The sequence below is a fragment of the Hipposideros armiger genome, unplaced genomic scaffold (assembly GCF_001890085.2).
Source record: "Hipposideros armiger isolate ML-2016 unplaced genomic scaffold, ASM189008v1 scaffold_42, whole genome shotgun sequence".
NCBI classification, from domain to species: domain Eukaryota; kingdom Metazoa; phylum Chordata; class Mammalia; order Chiroptera; family Hipposideridae; genus Hipposideros; species Hipposideros armiger.
The window spans coordinates 1,403,039-1,410,675 of NW_017731392.1; the positions used below are offsets into that span (position 1 = coordinate 1,403,039).

The 7,637-nt window shown below is 40.6% G+C and overlaps 2 protein-coding genes across 2 annotated transcripts in view; one reads left to right on the forward strand and one right to left on the reverse strand.

Moving 5' to 3' along the window:
- The window catches only part of FGFBP3 (fibroblast growth factor binding protein 3), a 119,137-nt gene that overhangs the window by 16,598 nt on the left and 94,902 nt on the right, over positions 1-7,637 (reverse strand). The window lies entirely within an intron of this gene.
- The window catches only part of BTAF1 (B-TFIID TATA-box binding protein associated factor 1), an 87,073-nt gene continuing 83,998 nt past the window's right edge, over positions 4,563-7,637 (forward strand). Inside the window, exon 1 of the mRNA XM_019639000.1 lies at positions 4,563-4,880. The gene's annotated coding sequence lies outside the window, so the exon portion shown is untranslated. The remainder of the gene's footprint in view (positions 4,881-7,637) is intronic.

The window sequence follows — 7,637 nt, forward strand, 5'->3', positions numbered from 1 at the left end:
CAGCCCAACTCCAGGTTGAGCTGTTGTTCAGCATCTTAGCTGTAGAGGGCAGTGTCACTGGCCCTCATATGTGGGATCTGAACCGGGGCCCTCTGGTGCCCCAAGCCAGCTCTTAACCAAAGTGCCACTTGGCCAGCTCGCCAAGCCAACTCTTAACCAATGTGCAACTCTGCTGGCCCCAGACACTTCTGATCACAGTGAACTACTGCTTGAGCAATGTTGACCGAAGTGTCCACTTGTATACATTTTTTTGGCACCCCCATATATACTCTTTATATTAAGTTTTTACTTTTAAAATTTCTATTAATCCATCTAAAATTTATTTTGTATTTAGCATGAGGGAACAACATAAATGTAGGTCTAATAACTTTGATGTAAAAGTCTAAATAATTTAGCTGGATAATTTATACTTTTATGTTCATATCAAAGTTCCTTTGATCATATGAGAAGGATAAAGTTAGTGGATGTATCGTGCTACTATCTTCCCAGAAGTCCCTGCAGTTTTATTCTAGCCAATGTGATGTAAGTCTGCTAAGAATTAGTGGGAAGATTTTTGCTTTTTTGAGACAAACACCACCTCTTACTCCTTCCTTTTCCTTAGTTTTTCTGGATGTATGAAGTCTGGAGATGAAGCAATCTTCTTTCCAACCTTCCCAGTAGAGCTTATCTCAGGGGAAGCTGACTCTATTCTCATCTCCTGGTTGGTCTAAGGATAATTCCAGTCCCATTGCCTGTAGTTGGTTTAGTTATGGGTGTGTGACCCAATTCTGCACACTTTGTGAAGTTTTCTGTCAGCTTCTGGGAAAGTTCTTCTCTGCTTTTAAGAGACTCATGGAAGGCCAATCTTCCTCTACCTTCCTTTGGATGTTTTCCTTTTGCAATATACAAGTTTTACAGTTTAGTGGGTTCAAGTTTATCTATTTTCTCCTCAATGTAAATATTTTGTGCATTGAGAAATCCTTTCCTACCCCTAGGCCAAAATATTCTTCAATAGTCTCCTAATAGTTCTAGAGTTTTTTGTTTTTTTTCGTTTTTTTTTTCATTCTTAGATCTTTAATCCATTTGAGATTTATTTTGGGATGGTATGAAGTAGGAATATGATTTTTCCTTCCACATGAAGAGCCAATTGTCCAACATTCTTTGCTCAATGGTTCTGTCTTTTGCCACTAATTTTGAAGCCATCTTTCTGGTGGTAAAAAAATAATAGCTAATCTTTACTTAGCATTTTTTTAAGGGTGTCATGTATCAACTCATTCAATCCTTACAACTTTACAACAGTACAGGTTCATGATTCATTATTTATAACTCTGAAATTGAAAAAGGTCTGAAATCAATATTTTATTTTATTTATTTATTTTTTAAAGATTTTTATTGGGGAATTGGGGGAAGGGGAACAGACAAGTTGCTGTCATTTTTGTTCTTCAGTCTAGTTGTGAAGGACGTTGCTTCACTGGCCCAAGTTGGCACCATCATTGCTCTCTTCCCAGGCGAGGCACATCAGTGGCCGGCTTCTGGACGGCAGCTCACTGGGGCTGCTGGCCGCTCACGCTGGCTGCTGGTCACACACGGTAGCCCATGGCAACCCACTGCCACCGGGGCTGCAGCCTACGCCGTCGCCAGAGACTCACAGCAGCCCAGCTCCAGTTGAGCTGTCATTCAGCATCTTAGCTGTGGATGGCAGTGTCACTGGCCCTCATATGTGGGATCCGAACCGGGGCCCTCTGGCATCCCAAGCGAGTTGTTAACCATCGCGCCACTCGGCCGGCCCCTGAAATCAATATTTTTAAAAAAATGCACTTTGCAGCAAGACCTGACCTGAACTGGCTTGTGGCTACTTACAGTCTTTTATTTATTCCTCTTAATATGGCTATTCATACATTTTGCTGCAGAACTATAAATATATTTAATTATAGGGTGCTGCCCTAGAAGCTGTTGGAGTGACATAGATAAGGTGCATGCATGGGATAACTTTTCAAAATCGAAAGAATTCTAAATTCAGAAAACCATCTGGCAGAATTTTCAGGTAACGGTTGTGGACCAGTGCTATTATTATCTCCATTTAACAGCTGAGGAAATTGAAACATAGAAGTTAAGTCATTTGCTTAAAGTTGCATAGCTAACAAAAAGAATAATTAATGTAGTTAATATTTTTAGTGTTTATCATGACAGCCATTTTGTAAAATGCTGTATATTCATTATCTCAGTTAATCCTCACCATAGCCCTATGAGGTACTATTATTACCCCCATTTCCCAGATAAAGGAACTTAGGAAGTTTATACATCTCCCCTGGACACACAGCTATTAAGTGTGGTGAGAAAGGATTTAAAAACAATTCAGCCTAATAAATCAATATATTTATTACACTATCCCTTCCAACACAGCCCTTTCCTGTCTTCTTATTCTTCTTCTTTTTTTTTTAAAGTATTATACACAAATGTTCTAGCAGCTTTATTTGCAGTAGCCCAAACTGGAAGTAACCCAAATACCCATACACATCTTTCCTGTCTTCTAAGTGTCATTTAGAACTATATATCTAATTACCTCTTGGATATTAGAGTAAGATATTTAAAATGTGTATCAGATCATTTTCCTGACGTGCTTAAAACCCTCCTATGACTTTCTATTGCATCTAGAGTAAAATCCAAATTCTTTACAATGGCCCCTTTCTATTTCTCACAGCTCATCTCCCAACCCAGCCGACTTCTCTCAGGCTTTTACTCTAGGCCAGGGGTCGGCAAACTTTTGAGACAGAAGAGCCAATCCTGTCCCTCGCAACAATTTATAAAAAGTATTCAAGAGCCATAAAACAAATGAAATCACCATTATGTGAATAATATCTCCTTTAAAAATGTTATAAATGAAACTATGATAGTTTTATTTTCATTTTCAATTTTCCTTCAGAGCCACATGTACATACCCAAAGAGCCGCATGTGGCTTGCGAGCCACAGTTTGCCGACCCCTGCTCTAGGTGTAAACTCTACCTGGAAGGCTCCCCTTTGTCATTCAGGCCTCAGCCTAAGCACCTCCTTGGCTTTTCCCTAAGCACCCAATCTGGAGTCTCAGTATCATTAGTCTGTTTTACATAGTTATGTAAACATATTTTCTTATTTATCTATTTACTCTTTTTCCTTCCATTAGAATGTAAGTTCAGCCCAAGTGGGCACCTAGGCTCTTTTGGTTTGTTTTGAAGCCCCAGTCTCTAGTACAGTGTTTAGCTAATAGTAGTTGCTTAATTTTGGCTGAATAAATGAATGTACTACCCAGTCAACAAAGAGTACTTGCTGGTTAGTTTCAGTGGTGGGATATAAATTGAGAAGGCAGGTAGGAGGCTGTGAAACATGCAGACATTTGAACATCAGCTTAATCAGATTTTGTCTAATAGTATAAACAGTGCCTATCAGAGGGTCTGACATATAATAGGTGCCAAATAAATATTTGATGAATGAGTGAACAACAGTAAATAGTATTACTAGCTTGGGTCTTGGGCAAATTAAAGTTTGCTGAGCTTAGTTTCCTCACCTATAGATTAAAATGTACTTTACAGTGCTAGCCTATGACTATGAGATAATGCATGTCAAATGCCTACCATATAGCAGGTACTTAAGTTAGTTTCTTTCCCCTTACATTTATATTCGACTTTATATTTTACAAAGCTCTTGTAAGCTCTTCTAGCTACATGGCCTCATTTTATTTCCATAACCTTCTATGGTACTTCTTGCTCATTAGCCTTATTTTACAGATGAAAAACAGACTCACAGGTTGAGACATAGCCTCTTTAAGTCATGGGAAGCCAATGTACAAGTTTTACAAGCAGGGTAGTTACTTGATAAAAGCAGTGGTGTTTGAAGATTAATCTGTTGGTGGCCTGTAAGATGTACCCAGCTGAAGAAGGTGGAGAAATATTACTTTGATTACTATCGTAAAAATCAAGTTTAAGGTGATAAGGGCCTGCACTAGGTGACAGAATAAAATTTAAAAGCCTAATGAATTAAGCAACTGAATAGGCAGATAAGTCGTTCCCCTTTACACCCCCCCCCCCCCGCCCTAGAAAAGGCTGGGAGTTTTCACATCTGGTTGAGAAAATGATGGTAGTGACAAGAAATCAAACTTGGTGAGTGGTTGCCAGAAGACCCTCTAATAGTTATGCATAACTTCTGGCAAGCATGGCAAACTTTGAGTCATGTCTTAGGAGCCACTGCAGATCTCTCTTAATTTCATCCCTCCCATTGTCATCTCTACCTGGACTAGATCGTGCTAAGGTCCTTCTTATCTCTTTTCTCTAGAAGCAGTCTGGTGGGATGAGGGTGGGGAAGGTCAAGAATTAGGAATCAAGTTTTTGAACTTCTGGAACCTTGGGCTAAATCGCCTTTTTTCCTTTTCTAGAAAATAAAGGGGTTTTTCCCGCCTCGTTTTTTATGACTAACGCCCCTCGCCAAATGAGCACAACGAGACTTTCTTTTTCAGGGGCGCGGCGCCAGGCCTGAGCAAGCTCGTACTCCTCGCCCGAACGGAGCCCCTTTTTGGTGAGCTGACGTCACTTCCGGCGCGCTGACGCTCAGTCCGGCGTGCCGACGCCTGCGTCAGCAAAGAGCGGGGCTGGGGGCACCGGGTTTGAAGTCGTGCGGGTCGAACGGCTGCCGCCTCCGCCGCTGTCTCAGACCCCTGTTCCCGGGCCGCGGCGAGGACGAGCTCGGGGAGGCGGTGGGGCAGATGCCCGAGGGTCCGCACCAGGACGTCCCACGCCGCACCGGCCGCTCCCCTCTGCTTCGCGGCCTGGGCCTGCGCCTCTTTGCTGTCTGGAAACTAGCGCCTCAGCGTCGCGGCCCCTAGCTCGCGGGGAACCTCGAACCGCCGGCGCCCGGCCATGGCGGTCTCCAGGTGGGTGTCGCTCCTGATGAACGGAGGGAAGGCGGCTCAGGCGAGGCACCGTCTCCTCTCGGCGCCCCGACTCCTAAAAATGAGCGGTTGCCGTTGTCACTGGGTTCGGGCGCCTTCTGCCTCAGACTTCAGAGTTCACCTCTCCGTCTGCAGGGGTTTGGGCTCGGGCGACTCTTCGTAAATCCCGTTCAAAAATGCCTTTTTTTTGTGTGGAGTTGACCCCTTTCACGACAGCTAGTTTCCCCCTTCCTTCACCATGTTTCTCTTGTCTGATTTCTCTTCCCTCTTTTAGTTCTAGGAGAACCTTTTATCTTTCTTAGTATTCTAAGGCTGATCCCTAACCTCCGTTTCACGGGAAAACTTAGTACTAACTGTCTAAGTCGGGGAGATTTGAGTACTATTATCTATGTGACCTCATTACGTTTGAATTTTATATTTACGGCTTTAGGGATATAGTCTTTCCTCAGGACTTTTTTTCTGACATTACAGTAGAAGTTTCCCTTTTGTTTCTCACTAAATATTCAGCCGTCAGCATTGTAATCTTTGGCAAATTATTGTATTAGTACCATTTCCCTTAACTAAGGCGTGCAAATTATAGCACAAAACTTAAATTATTTAAAAATGTTGCCTGTGGACAGAAAAGTCTAGGAAAACTGTCAGAAAACCAACAAGACATATATCTACATGGCCGTAGGAGGAAAATCATTTCCTGCAATATGCTAGAATGGTGGGGAAACGTGGTGTCACAGGTTTCATTTGAGTGAACCTATGTGCATGTTAGTAGGGGATAGTCCCTCTGATGGCAGTGAGAAGCATTCGCCAAGTTCATGAGCGTTGATGAGGTTAAGTTTTCATGAGAATTGGGTCCTCCTACCACAGAGACTGAAGGAAAAATGATGGTTCAGAAAAAGAGTTTTCATCCGTTTTTCATAATTGAACACATTCCTTGAGCACAGTATGTGCTCAAACTTTGTGTTATACAAGACCGTATCTGTTATACAAGAAAAAGGATAACCCATCACTCACAGACTCCCTAGATAACTGATGGTGAAATGAGTGTGTGGGAGAAGCCCATGGGAGTTGGGTGAAGGGGGTTGCTAGGTACCTATAATATGGGTAATTTATTTCATAGATTAATTAAATCCATTCAGTATGAGGAAATCTTTATTTTGTGATATATAAAACTGCCTTGAGAGAATACAAGTGGTATTTTTGCAAATACAGAAAAGTGTCTCTTCTCATTTACCTCCCATATAAATACATAAATACATACATTATAAATACATTGATAGATAAATTTATATGAGATTTCTTTATGAGGTGAGATATAATGTTTAAGGAAATGAGTGGCTCTTAAAATTCCTTTCTTAGAGCTGACTATGTGTGGTTTCAGAGTATTAGATACAGTTTTATAGAGACAAAATGAAAGTGTTTAAAAAGAGCCTAATCTGCTTGGTCAGTGCTAATCTATTTACAGAAGTTTAGGGCACCTAACTTCTGCATGAATGATTGGGTTTCGAAAGCTATTGCCTTGTGTTCTCAACATTGGATTTCAAAGGGTAGTGCTCTTTTTTTCTGTAGATTCTTTCTTACTCGCCTTGCAAAAATTATATTCTACTTTTAAAAAATCTATCATGGTTTTATGAAAGAGCTATTCCTATGCTTATTTTAGTAATAGGTTTAAAGAAAACAGTTTTGAGACTGCTTTGTGTTTTGGCAATACTGTCAGTTCTCACCTTTTTCATTTGTGGATTCACTCTGAATAGTAAACTTTAATTTCAAGCTGGCCTTCTCCATGCACTCAGCATGTTTCTTTACTAAATTTCCTTTTTCTCCTGTTGGTGTATGCTTGTGAAATACAGACTCATTTTAATATTATTTTATGCAGAATTGGTGGAAGATGGTTCAAGAGCTAAAAATCATATTTGCTGGAATCAAACCTGAAATATTTTTGCTTTGTTTATATCAATGTGCATAACTGAAAAGAGACTGTAATATTTTTAGGATCTTGTAAATATTTCTAACAGAGGGGAAATAGTAAGTTGATGGCATCATTCCTTCAACTGCCAGGTTCAGAAATAATATTTTACTTCTCCCTCCCTCCTTTCCTCCCCATCTATTCCAGTCACCAAACCCAATCCTATCAATTCTAATCTTTCTTTTTCTGGCCAGTCTTTTTTCTTTCCATATCATTTACCACAGTCCTGCTCAGTACTATCATCATCTTTAATCCAAGACACTTGCAACAGTAGCTGCTTGCTCTTCCTGCTTCCCATGGCATGTCTTTCTAATTTATTCTTCACTGCAACCATATTATTTGCTGATATACAAATTTTAATGTCATTTTTTTCTGCCTAAAACCCAATAGTTTTCTATTGCCTTAGCATAGAGTCCAAATTCCTTAAACATTTTACCACATCCTTTGTGATCTGGTTCCTACTTCATCTTTTTAGCTTCATCTTGTGTCAAGTGCTCTGCATCTCTCTCTTTCCCCCATTTCCCTTTGTTCTCAATTTGTGCTTTTACCTTCTAATCTTTATCAATGGAACATATCTTTCTTGTGCTGCTCCCCTTCCCCAAATCTGGCTAATTCCCAACTCATGTTTTGGGCCTAAGCCGATATTGTGGCTTTGTTCAGGAAGCCTTCTCTAAGAGGGTTTTACTTCGCCTGAGCTATTTGCACCACTGTATATTTCTGTCAGTCATAATAGTTATCATACTTTGTAATTAATTGACTGTTTACCTGTTCTCTCCCCT